Source organism: Rana temporaria, chromosome 2, assembly GCF_905171775.1.
Source record: "Rana temporaria chromosome 2, aRanTem1.1, whole genome shotgun sequence".
NCBI lineage: Eukaryota > Metazoa > Chordata > Amphibia > Anura > Ranidae > Rana > Rana temporaria.
Genome location: NC_053490.1, coordinates 389,204,514 through 389,226,064, shown reverse-complemented (window position 1 = coordinate 389,226,064; position 21,551 = coordinate 389,204,514). Strand labels below are relative to the sequence as shown.

The following is a 21,551-nucleotide window of genomic DNA, read 5'->3' as shown; positions in this document are numbered from 1 at the left end:
ATGGCACCACTGCTGTGCCTCGCCATCGCCAGAGACAGAAGGGGCTCCGGTAAGTATTAGGGCGGCTGCTGCACACAGGTTTTTTTTATCTTAATGCATTAAAATAAAATAAAAATCTGACTTTACAGCCACTTTAAGCTAATAGCATAGTAAATCACTAATTAGTCTTCTGTAGAGATATTGCTAAAGGTAGTTGTTCATGAATCTTGCAGTCTGAAGAACAGCTAGGAATCGGAACTGGAGTATACCACCCACTCATCCTCTGCCTTTAGTTTTAGAACCCTATGAACTACACTGCAAAAATGTACACCTTTGTTTGTATTCAATCTTTTTCAGAGGTTTTCCACTGTTCTTAAACAATCAAGTGTGGGTGTACACTGGGGAAGAACTGCTCATAGGATTCAATAAACCCTCAAGGCCGTATGAGGGTGTGCTGCTCTAACAGGCAGGGCTTGGGTGCTCTGAAAAAGCCTATGTATACCTATATGACTATACTGGAGTGTTGTGCAATAAAAAGCGATAAGTAATGTGACAGGAAGTGAATGAGGACTTACAAAAATATCTAAAAAGGGCAGCTTAGAAAAGCGAGGCAAATTTAAAATTGGAAATGTTATTGTACATGCAGCTTAGAAAGGAATTCTGAAGACATGACAGGGAGAGGCATGAGCATTATGGCAGCATAAATGATGAAATAAAGATGATAAACAATATCATAAAGGAAGCAAGAACGTGTTATGGGGAGATAAGGGACAAGCAATGATGTGAGATAAAAGATGGAAGGTGAGGGGGGGTGGGCGGAGAGATACACATTTCAGAACAGGGGAAGGACAGGAAGGGAAGAGGAAATACATATGGCTGTTGACAAAAGAAAATATACAACAAAGACCAGCAAAAAATATGTTATGATCACTGTCACCTTGGATTACCACGGTATACAAGAAAAAGAAAAAAAAAAAGAAAAAAAGAGAAGAAAAGAGGACTACAAATTCAATAAACTAGGCTCAAACACACCACATAATACAGCAAACCATATCTAGCCATTCACACATTGAAAACACAAAGCCAGTTTTGGACAATACACAATTTATGAGAAATCCTTATTTACAATAAATAGTTTTAACCGCCAAGGGTGGTGGTGGTAGGGCTTTAACATACGCAAGTTCAGTGCAGCCGGTAATTTGGGGGGGTGGGGGCAGGGAGGGTGGTTGTGCAGGATTAGGGGTATGTGAGGGAAAGGGAATGGATCCTTTAACCCTTTCCTTGACAAAAGCAGCCCTTCTCTTTTTCAGGCTGCTCTGCTCACATGGGAACAACAAACTTTCCACCCTCCCACAGTCCCTACCTCACCCCTCACATACTCCCCATCTCCGCATAATTTTTTTTTGTTTTTTTGTTTTTTACATTTTGATACATTTAAAAAAAATTCTTATGTACAATTTTTGCTGGTTTTGTGAAGATAAAACAAAATAAAACAAAAAAAGTTAAAAAACAAAACACAAATTTCTTCTTAGGGGAGGAACTGGAGGGGATGAGGTTCCAGAGCTCAGGTAGAAGAGACAGGGAGCGCACTCATGGTGTAGCTGGTGCTTGCTCGGAGGGGAATCCCACAGCATTTCTTCTGGCTTCGGTGGAGGGAAGGACCTGAGCTGTGGATTAAAGAATAAAAAACAAATACAATAAGTGAAGTCTTATCGTGCATATGTGAGTATAAAAGATTACTAGGTATGCATAATAAAAAAAGTGAGATAAGTTGTGATGTCTATAGCAACCAGGTTCCAGACATTTTTTTTGCTGTATGAAAGGAATAGCGTTGTCACCTGATTGATTGTTGTGGGCAACACAGTAACTTTTTTCCGAACAAAGCAACTAATTTAGTAGGAAAGCAGAAAGAAAAGGCTGTATACAGATTGGTGTTAAAAGGAAGAGACAGACATGACTCATAGTTCTGGGTGTGTGCACCACATTACAGTGAAGAAGGCAGGATAAGGGATTAGCAGACAGAGGACTGCAATTAAAGCGGAGGTTCACCCTAAAAAACATCTATATACCATTATATCCAGCATACCTCCGACATGTACAGTATGCTGGTATTTTTTTTTTTTCCGCTGTACATACCGCTTTATAGTTCTTTTTATTTTCTCACTCCCGCGGGGAATAGGCGTTCCTATGAAGAGGCGTAGATGATTGACGTGCGGCTAAGGCGCGTCATGCGTTCCGAAAATATCCAAACTGGGGCTCGGCTCTATACGGCGCCTGCGCACAGACTAGGAGCCGTGTAGAGCTGACTGCGCAGGCGCCGTATAGAGCCAAGTCTCAGTTCGGATATTTTCGGGAACGTGTGACGCGCCTTATCCGCACGTCAATCATCTACACCTCTTCATAGGAACGCCTACTCCCGGCGGTAGTGAGAACACGGAAGCCGGGTGAAAAAGAACTATAAGACGGTATGTACAGCGAAAAAAAGAAAAAATACCAGCATGCTGTACATGTCGGAGGTATGCTGGATTTAATGGTATATAGATGTTTTAGGGTGAACCTCTGCTTTAATTTGGTCAGCATACAGTATCAGCAGATGAAGCAAACAAAAATACAATCCCTCTGCTTAAGATTTTCAAACTAACAGAACTGACAAAGAGCTGAATATGACTAGGTGGATTCACAAGCGCTTAAATATTTTTGCTATCAATGCCAATGATCCAGAGTGTTTTCTCGCCAACACCAGTCCTTTGTCATCAACTATAGTATGTCTGGTGGTCATGTAGGTTTTATGCTGTAATAGAGAGAATACTAGAGCCTGGCTGGTATCTCCAGGTTACTCAATAGGACTATGCTCAGCGGAGATGCAAGTCATTTGCTAATGCATTAGCAAACTAAAATGAGCAATTTATGTTTTTTGAACTCATGAACTGCTTTACCTACATGTACCCAAAAGATGTCACTGCTTCAGTCAGTGACTATAGGAAGCATGAGGCGAACTAATAAGCTGCAGCAGAAACAGTGACACCTACAGGGTATTTATTTTTACTGTATCTTTTTGTTTTCATGTTTTATTAGGCTTGAAATTTCAATTTAGCAACTTGATTTTGGAGGAAATATTTGGGATTTACTGTGTCAATTTTGCTCTCACGTGAACTACTGTAAAAATAAAATACAGAATATATATGCAAGCTGTAATTTCTTAACTCCTCAGTGTAAGGCAATCATATAATAGAATATTTAAAACTGGGGTTCTCCAGCTTTCACTATATCATTTTGCATTTTATGCCCAAGATATATTTACCTGAGCATGCAAGAATAGACTTATGGTACCTGCAAACGATAACTTTTTAGGGCTGCACAAAAGTAACCAACCAGTCTTTTTGTAGTAATGTTTAAATATGTACTAATAAACTTCCAAACATTTGCAAGAACAATCCTAAACATTAAAAGTTAACAGTTGCTAACCATCTCTAAGGCTGCATTCACACCTGAGCGTAGGTTGTTTGGTCATTTTTTCGGGTGTTTTTTTCCAGGGTTTTGTTGCTCGTATCATGCGTATTTGCGAGTTTGCATACAGCGTTGTCCGACGTTTTTGTACTTCGACGTTTTTTATTTTAGCCAATAGGATAAATTATCATCTTTTCATCACTTGTTGCCATGTTGGTAGATTTTATTTAACTTCTGCCTGGGTGAAATGTTCTATTGATTAAAGCGACAAAACGCCCGTAGCAAACGCTCGTTGTCGCGCTAGTCGCTTGAATCGAGAGTTTCCATTACTTTCTATGGGAAATACAAACGCTCAAAAACGCCCGATTCGAGCGACAAAAAGGGGTCCGGAACTTGTTTGAGCTTCAGGCGTTCGGTCTCAGGCCAAAAAATACATTATTCTCAATGGAGATGGTTCACATCTCCATTGAGAATAATGTATTTTTTCCCCTCTAGCATTTTGGAGCGTCGCGCTTCAGGCGACAAAACGCTCAGGTGTGAATGCAGCCTTATTTTAATAGGCAACACAGATTTTGAGGGCTTTTGGTTGTCAATTACCATAAGGAAACTTGTTGGCTACCTCAATTTTTTATAAAAAGTCCTACCTTCAGTAAGAGAAAGAACAGGAATCGATTTTTACCCTGCTGGGGCAAATTGGATCATGCTTTGCTGTTTTTTTTTTTTTGCCTTCCTCTGGATCAACTGTTGGCATGATATTGCATTAGAGATCTATATCTATATATCTATCTCTATTTTTTTTCCTTTTGCTTTTAAGGCTGGGTTCATACTAGTGCGAACTGGATGTGGAAATTTGCACAGGAGATTGTAACCGGCTCTCTATGGAGTCGGTTCACATATCTCCGCAGCAGCTCCAGTGCAATTTGCACAGGAGCCCTGTGCGTCTTTTGGTCCTTTTGAGTTCCGAATTCAGCCAAAAATTTGGGCTGAAATGGTGAATGAGGACGCACTGTACTCCTGCTGTGACATTCTCACATGTGAACCCAGCCTAAAGGTATAGAAGAGATTTGGGGTCTTTTTAACCCCAGATCTCTCCATAAAGAGGACCTGTCATCTTATTTTTTATTGCATGTGAGGTTTACATTCCTTGTAATAGGAATAAAAGATTGAGAAATAAAAATTTAAAAAAAGGTAAAGTGTTGAATTTTTTTTAAGCTCTTTCATACCTCCGTGCTCACAGAAGTGAACGCATAAGTCACGCATGCATATGTAAACGATGTTCGAATCACATGTGAGGCATTGCCAGGAACATTCGAGCGAGAGCAATAATACATTACAATGCAACCAGATCAGTGCTGCCAGTTGGCGTTCCTAATCACTGCAGTCTGTCAACAGTTCCTCTAATCACTGCCACCCACTTGCAGTGTCCCTAATCACTATCACACAAATTACACTGGTCCTGATCACTGCCACACCAGTCATTTTGTGGGGGGATCTATTTTCTGACAGGGGAACTCCCGATCTTATTCCCCTCACTGTCAGAATACACTGATTAGTGCCCGCAGCCATTTGGTGAAAGCACCGATCAAACGATGGTTTTCCAGCAAGACCAGCTTCTGTCGAACAGACAGTAGTACACATGTACTGAAAGACGTCTGGTTCCTCCTAAATTAGCCAACTTTTGCTACATGTATAAAGGGCTTTACCCCTGTGGCTGTGTTATGACACATCACATGAACAGAATTAAAGAGCTGAAAGGGGGAAGTTGCATCCAGGACACTCCTTTCACCGTTTGGACAGCACGGTTACAGGATTATTTGTAACAAATATTACAAAGCTGTAAGTCTGTCAGAAAGGTGCAAGCTGCAGCAGTGAAGGCACTCTAAAAAGGGAGAGCCCACAATCTACAACAGGTTGGAAGAGGGCTGCCCTATCATCCCTATTTAAAGAGGACCCAAAGGCTCTGCACTTTCGCCTGATGCCTTTTATTGAAATTACTAGAAAAGCATAAAGATGCATATTAATGTGTGTCAAAATGCAATGCCAAGTTCATCAACCAGCATTTTGATGCATTTATACAAGTTTGATGAAAAAAAAAACCTCATTAGGGAAAAAACACCAAAATGGAAAAGCGTGTTTGCAACCTAAAAGTAAACATGCAGTCCCATGGGGACTCCCAGAAGGGGGAAAGAAAAAGGAAAAAGGCAACATGATAGCATCTTCTGGGATTTATGCGATCATGTTGTCCTCTTTTTAATCTCTCCAGCCCTTCTAGCTGGTGTCACTTTTGGTCTGTTGAATATATCACTGAAAGCAATTGGTTACCAGTGTACCCAACTGGCAAATGTTGCCAGTGCGTAGACAGTTATCAGTTAGGCCTTTTGCATACATCAGCTTAAAAAAGCTAAGTACAGCATCTTTCAAAGTCAAAATATAGCCCATTAATTGTAATGTGCCTATGCACACAGGCGTGAACAAGCGCCGTGCTTTCTTCAGTAAAAATAAAATGGAAAAATCAGCCTTTTCCGTCAGTAATTTAAGCCTCATGCGCGCAAAGGTCCATTTACATATTGTGCATAACGAGAATGCGATAATACGTTTTTGTGCATTTGCGTGAAAATGTGCGACTGAAAAATGTGTGCAACTACGCGCAAATACCCACAAAGAAAGCCTGACAAAGTAGATGCTCAAACAGGAGTATGTGCAAGAGGCCTTATGCTGCTATGACTACATAATCCTACTTACTTCTGTACAATATTTCATCGCTTCCAGGTTGTTTAAAAGTGGTTACCGGCTTGTGAAAGCATCTGATCAAACCAATCTCAGTTTTATAAGATGCATTGGAGGCCAGAGGAGCGATATGGGGTCTCAGACCCCAGAGATGATCGGTCACAGGTCCATTCTATAACAAGGGATAGTGTTCATCCCTTGGTATAGCAATAAAGCTAATAAAAAAAAAAAATAATAAAAGACAAAGAATTTTTTTTGTTAAATAATAAAAAAATGAAAGCACATTCTCATACGTAATAGTGAAAGCGCACGTAGGTACCGCACGCATATGTAAACAGTGATTGCACCACATACAGTTGTGCTCAAAAGTTCACATACCCAGGCAGAATTTATGATTTCTTGGCCATTTTTTCAGAGAATATGAATAATAAACACTTTTTTCACTAATGGTTAGTGTTTGGCGGAAGCTATTATCAATCAACAGTGTTTACTCTTTATATCATAATCGCAACAGAAACTACCCAAATGACCCTGATCAAATGTTTACATACCCCAGTTCTTAATACCGTGTATTGCCCCCTTTAACATCAATGACAGCTTGAAGTCTTTTGTGGCATTTGTGGTTCAGGCTGTTTATCTTCTCAGATGGTAAAGCTGCCTATTCCTCCTGGCAAAAAGCCTCCAGTTCTCGTAAATTCTTGGGCTGTCTTGCATGAACTGCACGTTTGAGATCTCCCCAGAGTGGCTCAATGATATTGAGGTCAGGAGACTGAGATGGCCACTCCAGAACCTTCACTTTATTCTGCTGTAGCCAATGACAGGTGGACTTGGCCTTGTGTTTAGGATCATTGTCATGTTGGAATGTCCAAGTACGTCACATCCACAGCTTCCTGGCTGATGAATGCAAATGTTCCACCAGTATTTTTTTGGTTCCACCGCTCCAAATGACTGTGCCAGAATTTTTGAGGCTCGTCTCTGTGCTGTATTGTAAGCAGGATACTGGCATTAGCATAGTAATGGCTTTCTTCTAGCGACTTGACAATGCAGCCCATCTTTCAAGTGCCTCCTTATTGTGCATCTTGAAACAGCCACACCACGTGTTTTCAGAGAGTCCTGTATTTCACCTGAAGAAGTTTTGTGGTTTTTTTTTAGCATCCCAAACAATTTTCTTGGCAGAAATTTTAGTTGGTCTACCTGACCGCAGTTTGGTTTCAACAGAATGCCTCATTTTTTACTTCTTGATTAGAGTTTGAAGACTTCTCAATTCCTTGGATATCTTTTTATATCCCTTTTCGGTTTCATACAGTTCAACTACCCTTTCCCGCAGATCGTTTGACAATTATTTTGCTTTCCTCATGATGTAGAATCCAGAAACGTCAGTGCAGAACTGGGTGAAAGATGCAAGGGTCAGGAGTCCAGAAACTCATTGACCTTTTTTTAACACACACACTAATTACAAGCAAACAGATCACAGGTGAGGATGGTTACCTTTAATAGCCATTCAAATCCCTTTGTGTCAACTTGTTTGCATGTTATCAGGCCAAGATCACGAGGGTATGTAAACTTTTCATCAGGGTCATTTGGGTAGTTTCTGTTGCCATTATGATTTAAAAAAAAATAAACACAGTTGATAGATAATAAATGGCTTCAGCCAAACACTAACCATGAGTAAAACAAATGTTTTTGTGTTATTCATATTCTGTGAAAAATGGTCAAGAAATCATAAATTCTGTAAACTTATGAGCACAACTGTATGTGAGATATCACCATGAGTGGCAGAGTGGGAGCAATAATTCTAGGGCCAGACCAGCTGTGTAACTAAACATAACCTTTAAAAGCTTTTAAACCTAAAGTGTCGCCTATGTTTTTTTTTAACCATTTACCCACCGCCGGCTGTCATATGACGTCCTTGACTTTGTGGTGGTATATCTGAATGATGCCTGCCGCTACAGGCATCATTCAGATAGTGTATTTTTCAGCCGGCGATACCCTACACCGGGCATAAGCAATTAGCGGACCTCCAGCTGTTGCCAAACTACAAGTCCCATCATGCCTCTGCCTCTGGGTGTCATGCTTGATGCTGTCAGAGTCTCGCTATGCCTCATGGGACTTGTAGTTTGGCAACATCTGGAGGTCCGCTAATTGCTTATCCCTGCCCTACACCATATGAATGATCATAGCGGCAGGTCAGTCGCTTGATCGTTCTTACAGGTGGGCAGGCGGACGTCCCCCCTCCCGCCGCCCTCCGGTGCTTCTATCGACTCACCCGTGCCATCGGTGAATCAGAGAACGGATTCGCTGGCCCCTGATGTTTACCATAGAGATTTCTGGCAGATCAGATGGTCGCCGGAGTTTATTGACGTTAGGAGACCGGGCACATGTTATGACGTCACACACGGCCTCTGCATTCAAACAAACGGTGCCACCGTGTCTAGGCTGTCCCAAGCCTAGAGGTGAGAGGTGGGGTCTTATTAAGTGCCATTTCACGAGTGTGTGCAATGTTGAAGCGTGACATGTTAGGTATCCATTTAGGGCTTTCACATGGGCGGCCCGTTCAGGTCCACCTGGCAGTTTTTTTTGCGGACCTGAACGGGCGCTCTGTGCTCCTCTATGGAGCCGCGGATGTCAGCGGTGACATGCCCGCTGACATCGTACCCGCTCCGATCCGCCAAAGTGTGACAGAGGAAAAACCTACTTTTCCAGCCGTCTGGCGGATCGGGTGAACACGGACATACGGTTTAATCGGATCCCCCCATAGGGGAGAGCAGAGAAAAGACAGGGCGGTCCCTGCACAGTGTGCGGGGACAGCCCTGTCATCCGCCGGCTCAGCGGGGATCAACGGAGCGATCCCCGCTGAGCAAGCGGAGGTTCACGGGGCGGATCATTACTGATCCACCCCATGTGAAAGGGGCCTTACTCAGCATAACTTCATCTTTCACATTATACAAAACATTTTTTTTTAAACTTAGGATAACAGTAAACTTAGCCCAAAGAAAGATAATGTTACGCCGAATAAATTGATACCCAACTTGTCATGCTTCAAAATTGTGCCCGCTCGTGGAATGGCGACAAACGTTAACCCTTAGGCCGGGTACACACGGACAAACATGTATGGTGAAAGCGGTCCGTCGGACCGTTTTCACCATACATGTCTGCCAGAGGGCTTCTGTACGATGGTTGTACACACCATCGTACAGAAGTCCGCGCGTAAACAATACGCGGGGCGTGTCCGCGGTGTCGCCGCGTCGATGACGCGGTGTCGCCGCGACAATGACGCGGCGACGTGGGCGGCCCGCCTTTAAAATGCTTCCACGCATGCGTCGAAGTCATTCGACGCATGCGAGGGACGGCGGGCGCCTGGACATGTACGGTAGGTCTGTACTGACGACCGTACATGTCCGAGCGGGCTGAATTCCAGCGGGCTGTTTTAAAACAAGTCCAGGAATATTTGTCTGCTGGGAAAAGGCCCGGCGGGCAAATGTTTGCTGGAATTCGGCCCGCTCGCGCCCACACACGACCAAACATGTCTGCTGAAACTGGCCTGCGGGCCAGTTTCAGCAGACATGTTTGCTCGTGAGTATGGGGCCTTAAAAATTCTCCATAGACAACATTAAAAAAATTCTACAGGTTTAGAGTTACAGAGGATGTCTAATGCATGAATTATTGCTCTCGCTCTAACGATCGCAGCAATGCTTCACGTGTGGTTTGAAAACCGTTTTCACATGCGTGCGCGACTTGCGTATGCATTAGTTTCTTCACAGTGGGACGGGGTGTTTAAAATTTTACTTTTTTTTACACTGTCCTTAAAAAAAACAGGACCTCTTATATATGAGATCTGGTTTCAAAAAGACCTCTATTATTTATTTGTTTACAAAAAAATAAATAAAAAATTGCCCTTTAAGAGCATTGGGCGGAAGAGACGTTTGAGGGAGAGCGTCTGAACAGCAATGTTAATGTCTTGCCACAGATTCTCAATTGGATTTAGGTCTGAACTTTGACTGGGCCATTCTAACATATGAATGTGCTTTGATCCCTTAACCATTCCATTGTAGTTCTGGCTGTATATTTAGGGTTGTTGTCCTGCTGGAAGGTGAACCAGACTAACAGGCTTTCTTCGAAGATTGCCCTGTATTTGGCTCCATCCATCTTCTATCAACTCTGACCAGCTTCCCTGTCCCTGTTGAAGAAAAGCATCTCCACAACATGATGCTGCCATCACGTTTGACGGTGGGGATTATGTGTCCAGGGTGATGTGCAGTGTTAGTTTTCTGTCATACATAGCGTTTTACTTTTAAGCCAAAAAGTTCAATATTGGTCTCATCTGACCAGAGCACATTCTTCCACGGTTGCCGTGTCCCCCCCACATGGCTTCTCACAAATGGGACTTCTTATGGCTTTCTTTCAACAATGGCTTTCTTCTTGACACATTTCTTCTTGAAATGTGAGTGTATTTTAAGCTTGGGTGGTGAAGTCATTTTAATACCTTGGATACTGCACTATTGAAGGCAATTACGTTTTTTCATGTTACTTTGGAACTGCTGGAGATAAATGTGGAGTCAATCCTGAAGTAGCTACATTGGAGCATACTGAACCTGGTGCAGAGCGTATTACATTTACCAGGCTTGTCAGGAACCATAGAGGATTAGTGTGGAGCCATCCTTAAAAGAAGAACTGCACTGTGTGCAAGGCGTGTTTGACCCCCCCCCCCCTGCAGGGTCTAACAAGGAGGTGAACATGCATTGCACTCGGTGGCGGGAGCACTTGGAGTGGTGTGAAGTTTCAGTGAAGCACTTCTTAAATTGATCCACATTTTTTGCACATAGGGAGATTTACCATTTTGATGTCACTTGGGGACTTTTTATACAAATCTATGCTGTTTTCACCTGGTGATCTGGCTAGTAACACCTTCTATATTACAGTACCTCCGCTACGGATGAAGGAGCACAAGGGGCACCTTTGGTCAGCAGAAGGTCAGTCTAAGGGGAGGGGAGTGTTCAGCTTCAGTAACAAATTGAAGCCAAACTCCAGCTTATACTTTATAAGCAGTTAAAATCAAACTTTTTTTTCCCCAGGTGGGATAAAGGTTTTACATAAAAGCTGATCATTGTAAGCACCCCTGCCACTTAATTATTTTATTTTACCCTTTTACAAACAGCTGGAAACACAACACAACCACTAAAAACTCTCAACCCCCCCCCCCCCCCCAAAAAAAACGAATGTAAACACAATTACATGCAAATTCAATAAAATTCCCTACTTTCTACTGTAAGACCCCTTTTCACACTGGGGCGTTTTTCAGGCGCTTTTGGGCTAAAAAAATAGCGCCTTTGAAATGCCTCCCCTGCACCCCCAGTGTCAGAGCCAGGGCGGTGCGCTTGCAGGACATTAGAAAAAGTCCTGCAAGCAGCATCTTTGGGGCGGTGGAAGAGCGGTGTACACACTGCTTCTCCACCGCCCCTGTCAATTGAAATGAATGTACTTTCTTTTCATTGAAATGAATGGGCAGTGCTGCCAAAGCGCATCGGCAGCGGAGCTTTTCACGCGCTATTAATCCATTCTTTAGCCGCTAGCGGGGGTTAAAATTGCCCTCCTAGTGGCCGAAAAGCGCCGCTAAAACTAACAGCTGACAGCCAGTGTGAAAGGGCTAAATGAGTGCTTAGTTGTCTATTCACAGTCCCAACTTTGGCCATTTTTCTGAACCCCCACCACCATTTTAGGACGAAATGAGTGTGGAAGAGGTTTAAAAGTTAAATATTAATAAGGCTATGTGGCACTTTGTGTAAAAGTTTAAAAAGGTGAAAGTGTCAGTCCATCAAAAAATAAATAAAAATACATATTTTTTTTTTAAAGATGCCGACACCATTTTCTTTTATCCCTTGGCTACAAAACTGCCACAATCTCACAAGCACAAATCCTAACCCTCTATCTTTAACTCATGTTTCTCAGTCTGAATTCTTTGTTTATCAAATTTTAAGTGGTTCGAATGATAAAAAAAAAATTTGGCCTTGCATTACGGTAAAAAACCTGGGTGCAGCTCCTTCATATACATACCCAAGCCCCACCTTGATCCATAGAGCTCACCTCATTGGCTCAGACAGTAGCGGAGCCATTGGCTTCTGCTGCTGTCAATCACCGAAAATGAGCCAATGAGAATAGAGCAAGGGCCAGGTGTAAAAGGATACACAGAGCGTGCCTCAGGAGTGAGCCTGTTTGAGTGCCCCCATCGCAAGATTCTTGCTATTTTAGACACTCGACAGGTGGGAGGGGCCAGAAAACCCAAAAAGAAAAGGATCGGGGCTGCTCTGTGCAAAACCATTGCACAGAGGGGCAGGTCAAGCCTAATACAAACAGGCCAAATATGGGCTGGTTAAATAGATGCATACTCGCACATTATGCAATTGTCTTGCAGGTTTGCTTGGGGGGGGGGGGGGGTTCTGGCCATTTATTATTGCTTTAATCATAACATGTTTGCTATTTTTTTTTAAATGTGTCCTATAGAATTCACCTTAAAGTGATTGTAAAGTCTTGTTAAAAGAAAAAAAAGAAAGAAAAAACAAACATTATACTTGCCTTCTTTATGCAGATGGTTTTGCACAAAGCAGCCCAGATCCTCCTCTTCTCGGGTCTCTCATTGCTGCCCCTCCCTATCAAGTGCCCCCACAATCAGCAGCTTCCTGTGGGGGGCACTGGAGCCGAGTCACAGCTCCGTAAGTCCATTTAGACATGGGGCCCCGCCCTTTCGCCCTCGATTGGCTGGCTGACTGACTTTGATAGCCTCAGGAGCCAATGGCTGTGTCTAAGCCAATCAGGAGTGTCCTGGATGGCTTAGACATTAATGGACATCGCTGGAGAAAGATTGGGCTCAGGTAAGTAATTAGGGGGGTGCTGGGGTGGCTGATGAACACAATTTTTTATCTTAATGCATAGAATGCATCAAGATAAAAAACCTTCTGGCTTTAAACCCAAAAGTGGGAACCTCACACTTTAGCCCCAGAAGGATTTACCCCCTTAATGACCAGGCCATTTTTTGCGATACAACACTGCGTTGCTTTAACTGACAATTGCGCAGTTGTGCGACACTACCCAAAAACAAAATTGATGCCCTTTTCCCACAAATAGAACTTTATTTCTACAACGTCTACAATCCATGGAAAGATGGACTTATTTTTTTATTGTTTTTACTGGTAATGGCAGTGATCTGTGATTTTTAGCGGGACTGCGACATTGCGGCGGACAAAAAAAAAAAAAAATGCACTGATCAAAGTATAAATAACACTGGCAGGGAAGGGGTTAACACTAGGAGGCGATCAAGTGTGTTCCCTGGGTGTGTTCTGTGTGGGCTTACTGGGACAACACAGATTGCCGTTCTTGATCAATATGAACAGCAGATCTCAGTATTGTCCCGTCAGAATGGGGATCCGCCAACGGCTGGCAGACATAGAGTCCCCTGGACCCGCGTCGGGCGCTCGCCCACAATATCACATGCAGGGACCAACGTACAGGTACATTGGTTTGCGCAGCCGAGCCACCTTGCTGCAGTATATATGCGGAAGGCGGTCGGCAAGTGGTAACAGTAGGTTGCAGACCTGAGAATTCAAGTCCAGAGATCTTGACAAAATCCCTAAAACAAAATCTTTTGCTTTAACATGAACGTCAATATTTTTGTAATGTAAAATGCAATTTTATGTATTTCACATAAGGCACCATTCTCTCCCTCAGATGATGTGCTAGCACAGACTACATTATGTAAGATTTTTCTAAACAAAGCACCCCACTAAATGACATGGTGTGAACATAGTTCATTTTCATGCATTCTGTCATGAGGCACTTTTGTACCATATACAGAATGCATCTAAAAGCACAAATGGCCTCCCATGAAAATTGCAGTGTTATGTGCGAGCTTACAAAAAAGAAAGAAAAAATTGGCACTGCTTCTACTAAAACACATGTATTGTCAGCCTCCCCTTGCTCTGGGTGCCTCACACAGAAACAGTGATCAAATCTAAAATACTGGATATCATGCCTTGGGGGCATGCAGTGTTGCGCTATGATAACTGGTAAAATCTGCATGCCACTTAACAGTGGCAGAGAGTCAATAATAGTTGCTACTGGCAAAACATTTTTTTAAATCAAGCTAGGAAAGATATCCTTAATGATCCCAGAACAAGATGAAGGAATACCAATCTTCCGATTATCAACAGGTTAAAGCGGAGGTTCACCCTAAAATAATTATATACCATTACATCCAGCATACTTCCGACATCTACAGTATGCTGTTTTTTTTGCCGTACATACCGTTTTATTGTTATTTCCCCCCGGCTTCCAGGTTGTGACTCCCGCGGGACTGGGCATTCCTATTCAGAGGTTAGATCAGGGGTCCTCAAACTATGGCCACATGCGGCCTATCGAAGACTTGTAACCGGCCCACCAGACCCTGGCAGGTTGTAACACTGCGATTCCGCTGTGTCACAGAGATCACCGTGTTAACAGTTCTGGCGTGCTGTGATAAATGTACCGCCCTCCTCCTCCTAGACTAGCTTGTGTGATAGTGCCAGTGTTCTGTCTATCAGACGAGCTGGTCTAGGAGGAGGAAGGCGGGAGATTTATCACAGCATGCCAGAACTGTTACCTTTGTGACCGTCACAGGCACAGCAGTTGAGTGAGCAGCTTACGATGGTGAGGGCAGGGCCGGATTCCAGACAAGGACAACAAGGCCAGGCCTCGGGGCGGCAGTGGGTGCAGGGGCGGCACTGCGGCTGAGAGGAGAGGACACTTTCACTTTCATTTCCGGAGTTCCCCCCTGTCATGTCACGGATGGTGAGAGGAGAGAAAACAGAGGGAAGAGGAGATGAGATGGCTCTCAATGTAATTTTCGGCAGCAGCACCCCGGTTCTCAATGTAATTTTGTCAGACCCACCAATGCTCAATGTCGCCCACCTGACTCTCAATTTTCAGCAGCAGCACCCCCCCCCCCGCCTCTCAATGCCATATTCGGCAGCAAACCCCCCCCCTCCTTCTTCGTGTGTTGCCGGAAAAGTCCCCGGATAATGTCCCCCCTGTACTGCGCAGGCGGGGGGCGGCATTGAAGGACCCGGCCTTGGGGCGGCAAAGGGAGTAAATCTGGGCCTGGGTGAGGGAGGGAGGGGGGGGGCTGATATTGATGTAATGATGATGATGGGGGGGCTGATATTGATGCAATGATTATAAGGGGGGGTGATGATGATGGTGGGGGTCTAATGATGATGATGGTGGGGGGGGGGCTGATGATGAAATGATGATGATGGTGGGGGGGCTGATATTGATGTAATGATGATGGTTGGGGGGGGGGGGCTGATAATGATGAAATGATGATGGTGGGGGGGGGCTGATGATGATGAAGATGGTGGGGGGGGGCTGATGATGATGTAATGATGATGGTGGGGGGGTGATGATGATGAAATGATGATGGTGGGGGGGCTGATGATGATGATGGTGGGGGGGCTGATGATGATGGTGGGGGGGCTTGCAAAGGTGAGGGGGGGTAGCCAAAAGCAGGCCCATAGTTCCCATTGAAATACTGGCAAGTTTGTTGGTTTAACTTTACTGGGTTCTTCATTTTAAATATTGTATTTGTTCCCATTTTGTTTTTTCACTTCAAAATAACATATGTGCAGTGTGCATAGGGAATTGTTCATAATTTTTTTTATAGTCCGGCCCTCCAACGGTTTGAGGGACAGTGAACCGGCCCCCTGTTTAAAAAGTTTGAGGACCCCTGGGTTAGATGATTGATGTCAGGTGGAAAACTCCCCCTGGCGCATAAGGCGCGTCACCAGTTTTACGTAACTAGCCGACCTGCGAGTCGGCTCTATATGGCACCTGCGCCCGCCGTGTAGAGCTGACTGCGCAGGCGCCATATAGAGCAGACTCGCAGGTTGGCTAGTTACGTAAAACTGGTGACGCGCCTTATGCGCCAGGGGAAGTTTTTCACCAGACGTCAATCATCTAACCTCTGAATAGGAACGCCCAGTCCCGCGGGAGCCAGAACCCGGGAGGGAAAATAATAAAACGGTATGTACGGCCAAAAAAAAACCAAAAAAAAAAACCAGCATACTGTAGATGTCGGAAGTATGCTAGATGTAATGGTATAATTGTTTTAGGGTGAACCTCCGCTTTAAGTAAGAACTCTTCCCATTATAGCATTTAAAGCGGGGGTTCACCCTAAAAAAAAAAAAAATAATTCTACCATGCCATCCAGCATACTAGCGCGAGCTACAGTATGCCTTTATATTTGATTTTTTTGCGCCGTACTCACAGTTTAATCTGGCTATGGCGCGTCACGCTTCCCAAAAATAGCCGTAATAGGACTTGGCTCTTCACGGCGCCTGCGCAGTCAGCTCCTAGTCTGTGCGCAGGCGCGGTATAGCGCCGTGAAGAGCAGAGTCCTACTCCGGCTATTTTCGGGAAGCGTGACGCGCCATAGCCGGCCGTCAATCATGTTCCCCTCTGCATAGGAACGCCTACTCCCCACGGGGAGTCTGAAACGTAACTACGGGATTAAACTGAGTACGGCGCAAAAAAATAAATAAAGGCATACTGTAACTCACGCTAGTATGCTGGATTTCATGGTAGAAACGTGTTTTTTAGGGTGAACCACCGCTTTAAAGTCTATACTTGGCCTCAACTGAAACTCTGCTGTGTCGCATGATCATCCTCTAACACTGGACTACAAATCAGAAAGGGAAAAATGGGGGGATACCAGCCTGTGGGAACATGATACAAGTCAAACTTTTTTTCATCATTACCATCAGTATGACCCGGCTATTAACTCCTTTCTGGATAACCGCATTTTTGTGATCGCCCCGGTGCACTGACCCTTTAAAGCTCTATGGTCACAACATACACTATTTTAGAAGATTAGCATTGTTAATTGCAATATAAGCAATATTTAGTGGACAATCCAATAGAAGCTTACTTGAAAAATCTAATTTTATCTTTGATTGCTGCCTGTCTACTGGTCATCTTTTTCCACAATATCACGGATTTCCTGTATGCTTCGCAGTTTCTCCTCTGCCAATTCCTTTTGTTTACTTTCAACTTCCAAGGATTACATCAGGGGTAGGCAGCCTGTGAAGCTACAAATCTCATTATGACTCTAGGAGTCATGCCTGTGATTGATCCAAGAGGTCATTTTCCTTTTTTGCATTTACCACTAGAGAATGTCTAGCTCATGAGCAATCTTTATGTTTTAACCACCTTCAATGCCAGCATGTTTTCTCATTTCAAAAAAATTGTGGTAAAAATATTTTTAGGTACAACGTTGCATGTGCAAGTAATTGTCAAACTATCGAACAATGAAAGCTGAAAAATGGCCTGGTAATTAAGTAGTATTACAGGCTCAAGTGGTTAAGCTGCATTTCGCCAGCATAAGCAGAAAAGTTTTGAATACTAAATAGTATCTCAGGCTGCCTATGTCTCTAAAAATGCAAGCTACCTGGCTGTCATGCTGATTATTTTTACTTTAATATTTGATGAATCACGGATTCAAAATAAGTGAAAGATGGGAAATTCTGGCTTTATTTTCTGCATGCTTGTTCCAGGCCTGCAGCTCAGACGCAATGAATACAGATGCAGCCCAAACATGCACCTTTAGGGGGGGCCGGTAATGACAGGTAAAAAACTGTTGTCTCATGACTATTAAAGTTGAACTCCAGAGAAAATATTCATCTTTTGAAGTGGGGCTCGCCTTGAATTGCAAGGATTCAACGTTGGTTTAGGTCCAGGGGCTGCAAAAAGTCAACCACTGCTCAATGGAGCAAACAGTCGATCATTAGAGTTTACATTCTAATGGAAAAAAACTCCTGTGCATTCATGCGCCCACTCCGCCAGATCAGTGGGTGGTGCTGGGATTTCCAACACCAAGCCTCTACAGCCCAGCTCGGCAAGACTGCCACCTAGTCCTCTGTTCATACCCTTTATGTTTTACCAGTTACCATTGAGTCTGCCCATTTAGTTTTTTTTTATTTACCTTGTTGTCTGGCTATAGATCTATGTTTATCCCAAGGATGTGTGAAGCCATTTACGGTTTATTGTCGCACTACCTCTGTTGGTAGTGTATTCCAATCAGCTACCCTTTCAGTAAAATAATACTATTTTCCTCCAGTTTGAGGTCATGTCCCTGTGTTCTTGATTTTGATTTTTTATATTGAAAAGACTGCCTTCCTTAACCACAATCACCCTTTGATGTATTTAAAGGTTTCAATCATGGCCCCTCTTTCCCTGCTTTCCTCCAGACTGTACAGATTAAGTTCCTGAAGTGGCTTTCGATATGTTTTATCCCCCAAACCTTTCACCATTTTTGTTACCAGTCTCTGGACTCGTTCTATCAATATCTTTCGGTAAGTGAAATCTCCAGAACTAGACACAGTATTCTAAATGAAACCTCACTAAAGATCTATATGGGAAAATCCAGACCCCCTTCCTCCTGCTGGTAAACCATCTAGTGATGCAGCCTAATATTCTATTTGTTTTTCCCCACTGCCTGGTCACGCCGTTTTACGCTTTTTTGAATCATCTGAAATAAGTACCCCCAAAAAGTTTTTCCTAAGCATAGTAATCCCACAGTCACTGAACCAGGTTTTGGTGCTTTTGGCAGTGTGGGCAGGTGCCAAGTCCTGCTGGAAAAATTAGGTCAGCATCCCCATAGAGCTTGTCTGCGGAGGAAGCATGAAGTGCTCCAAAATCTCCTGGTAGACGGCTGCATTGACCTGGACTTAATGAAGCACAGTGAACCAACACAAGCAGATGACATGGACACAGACACAGACTGTGGAAACTTCACACTGGACTTCAAGCATCTTGCAGTGTGTGCCTCTCCATTCTTCCTCCATACTCTGGATCCTTGGTTTCCAGATGCAAAATTAGCTCTCATCAGAAAAGAGGACTTTAGACCACTCAGACCAGGTCCGTTTTTCTTTAGCCCAGGTAAGACACTTCTGACGTTGTTTGTTGTTCAGGAGTGGCTTGACAAGAAGAATACGACATTTGAAGCCCATGTCCAGGATCCATCTGTGTGTGGTGGCTCTTGATGCACTGACTCCAGCCTCAGTCTACTCTTTGTGAAAGTCCCCAACACTTTTGAATGGCCTTTTCCTGACAATCCTCTCCAGGCTACGGTCATCCCTGCTGCTTGTGCACCTTTTTCTATCACCCTTTTCCCTTCCACATAACTTTCTATTAATGTGCTTTGATACAGAACTTTGGAAACAGCCAACTTATTTTGCAATTACCTTTTGAGGCTTTCCCTCCTTATGGAGGGTGTCAATGATGGTTTTCTGCACAACTGTCAGGTCAGCAGTCTTTCCCATGATTGTGATTTCTACTGAACCAGACTGAGAGACCATTTAAAGTCTCAGGAACCCTTTGCAGGTGTTATGGCTTAATTAGCCGATTAGAGTGGGACACTGAGCCTAGAATATTGCACCTTTTCACAATATTCAAAATTTTCTGAGACTGTGGATTTGGGGTTTTCATGAGCTGCAAGCCATAATCATCACAATTATGACAAATCACGGCTTGAACTATCTTGCTTTGTATGTAATGAGTCCATCTCATATATTAATTTCACCTTTTGCACAATATTCAATTTGTTTTGAGTTTCACCTGTATTGAACTGCAGTCTCCACTTATTTTACCAATCTTACAGCAATGCCAAATCATGTTCCATGTTACAGACACCACCTCAACCTTGTTACACACCTTTGTGACATCAGCAAAAAGACATACCTTGCCCAACAAACTTTTATTTAGATCACTTAAATATAGGTTAAATAGCCTTGTGGAACCCCACTAGTGACTGGTCTCTGTTCTGAATGAACTCCATTTACAACCACAATCTGGTATTGATCCTTTAGCTAACTGCACCGAACCACCCAAGGGTTAAGTCCTAGCTTGAAAAACTTTTGTATTAGATTATGTGGAACTGTATCAAATGCCTTGCTGAAATCAAGATATGCTATGTCCACAGCACCACCATGGTCCAAAACACTGGTAATATAGTCCAAAAAAATCCGATTAGTCCGACATGATCTGCCCTCAGTGAAGCCATGCTGCTTTGGGTCCAGCAAGCTGTGTATTTTTAGGTGATTAATGATCCTTTTCAGGAGTGATTCCATTAACTTGACTACAATTGATGTTTAACTCACTGGCCTGCAATTGCCAGCATCTACCTTTTTGCCCTTTTTGTGGATAGGTACAATATTAGGTGTCTGTCAGTCATAGGAAACTTCCCCTGTTAGAAGAAATTGATTAAAAAGAGACATTTATGGTCCAAAAACTCGAAGTTCTTAGAACTCTGGGATGAATACCATCAGGAACTATTGCTTTATTAAGCCTCAACTGAGCCAGTTCCTCTGCTACCTGTCTTCAGAAATCCTAATAAACTGTCACTACTAGAACCAATATGATTCCCTAACTTTTCATGCAATTTATTTCTAAGAAGACTGAACAGAAGTAATTTCTTAAATGGTTTGCTACAATATCCTGGTCTGCTTCAACATAGGTGCTGTGCCGTTTTCATCTTGGTGATCCCATTATATTTTTTCCTTCTATCACTAAAATGTACCTAAATTTTTTTTTATCTCCTTTAATAGACTTGGCAAATTCCTCCTCTTCCTGTGCTTTGGCAGCACTGATAATGTGTTTTACCTCCTTGTGTCTATTATACGCCTCTGTCAGCTACACCTCCTGTTTTCTTTAATCTTTTTCTTTACTATCCTACTTACCTCTTTAGTGAACCATATTGTTTTTTTCCTTCCGCTTACTAACTTGCCCAATATATAATCTAGTTGATAGAATAGTAGACTTTAATCGTGCCCACTGATTACTTACTCCCATTTCAGCAAAATTTGTCCTTTTAAAATCTAAAACTTTTTTCCAATCCTCTGCAGACACAGACTTTGGTTGCAAGGTTCTTCTGGTTTGCCCAATTGTTGCCCACCCTTCTCATTCATTGCTTGGGGTCATCCCAGGGTTTATGAATACTCAGCAGGTGTCCTACACCTCACTAAGAGACCATCTGACTAGCAGTCATTATCTACCTTCAAAACAAACTGTTTTAGGACCTTGTGGAACCTTCAAATGTGGGGATTGTCCCCCCTGCCCCTGGATTCTTAAGGGAAAGAGGTTCCAGTTACCCAATGGCAAGATTTTATCACCACGTATCTTTTCTAATTGCAGCACTATGATTTACCTTATGCTGTGTAAGTGTAATGCCTTCTATGTTGGCAAAACAATACAAGAACTTTGAAAGAGAATCGGGACCACCTATACTACACTGGTAATGGTAAACACGCCACCATAGGCTGAAACAATTGGGCTACACCATCGTTTTGACGTTACAGCTGTCAAATTCTTGGTCCTTC

The 21,551-nt window shown here is 43.2% G+C and overlaps 1 protein-coding gene across 2 annotated transcripts in view; it reads right to left on the bottom strand.

Annotated features, from left to right (window-relative positions):
* Nucleotides 1–1,066: 1,066 nt before the first annotated feature.
* Nucleotides 1,067–21,551, bottom strand: part of AHDC1 (AT-hook DNA binding motif containing 1) — a 138,281-nt gene continuing 117,796 nt past the window's right edge. For both annotated transcript variants that reach the window (XR_005747071.1, XM_040337984.1), the window contains exon 5: nt 1,067–1,646. The gene's annotated coding sequence lies outside the window, so the exon portion shown is untranslated. The remainder of the gene's footprint in view (nt 1,647–21,551) is intronic.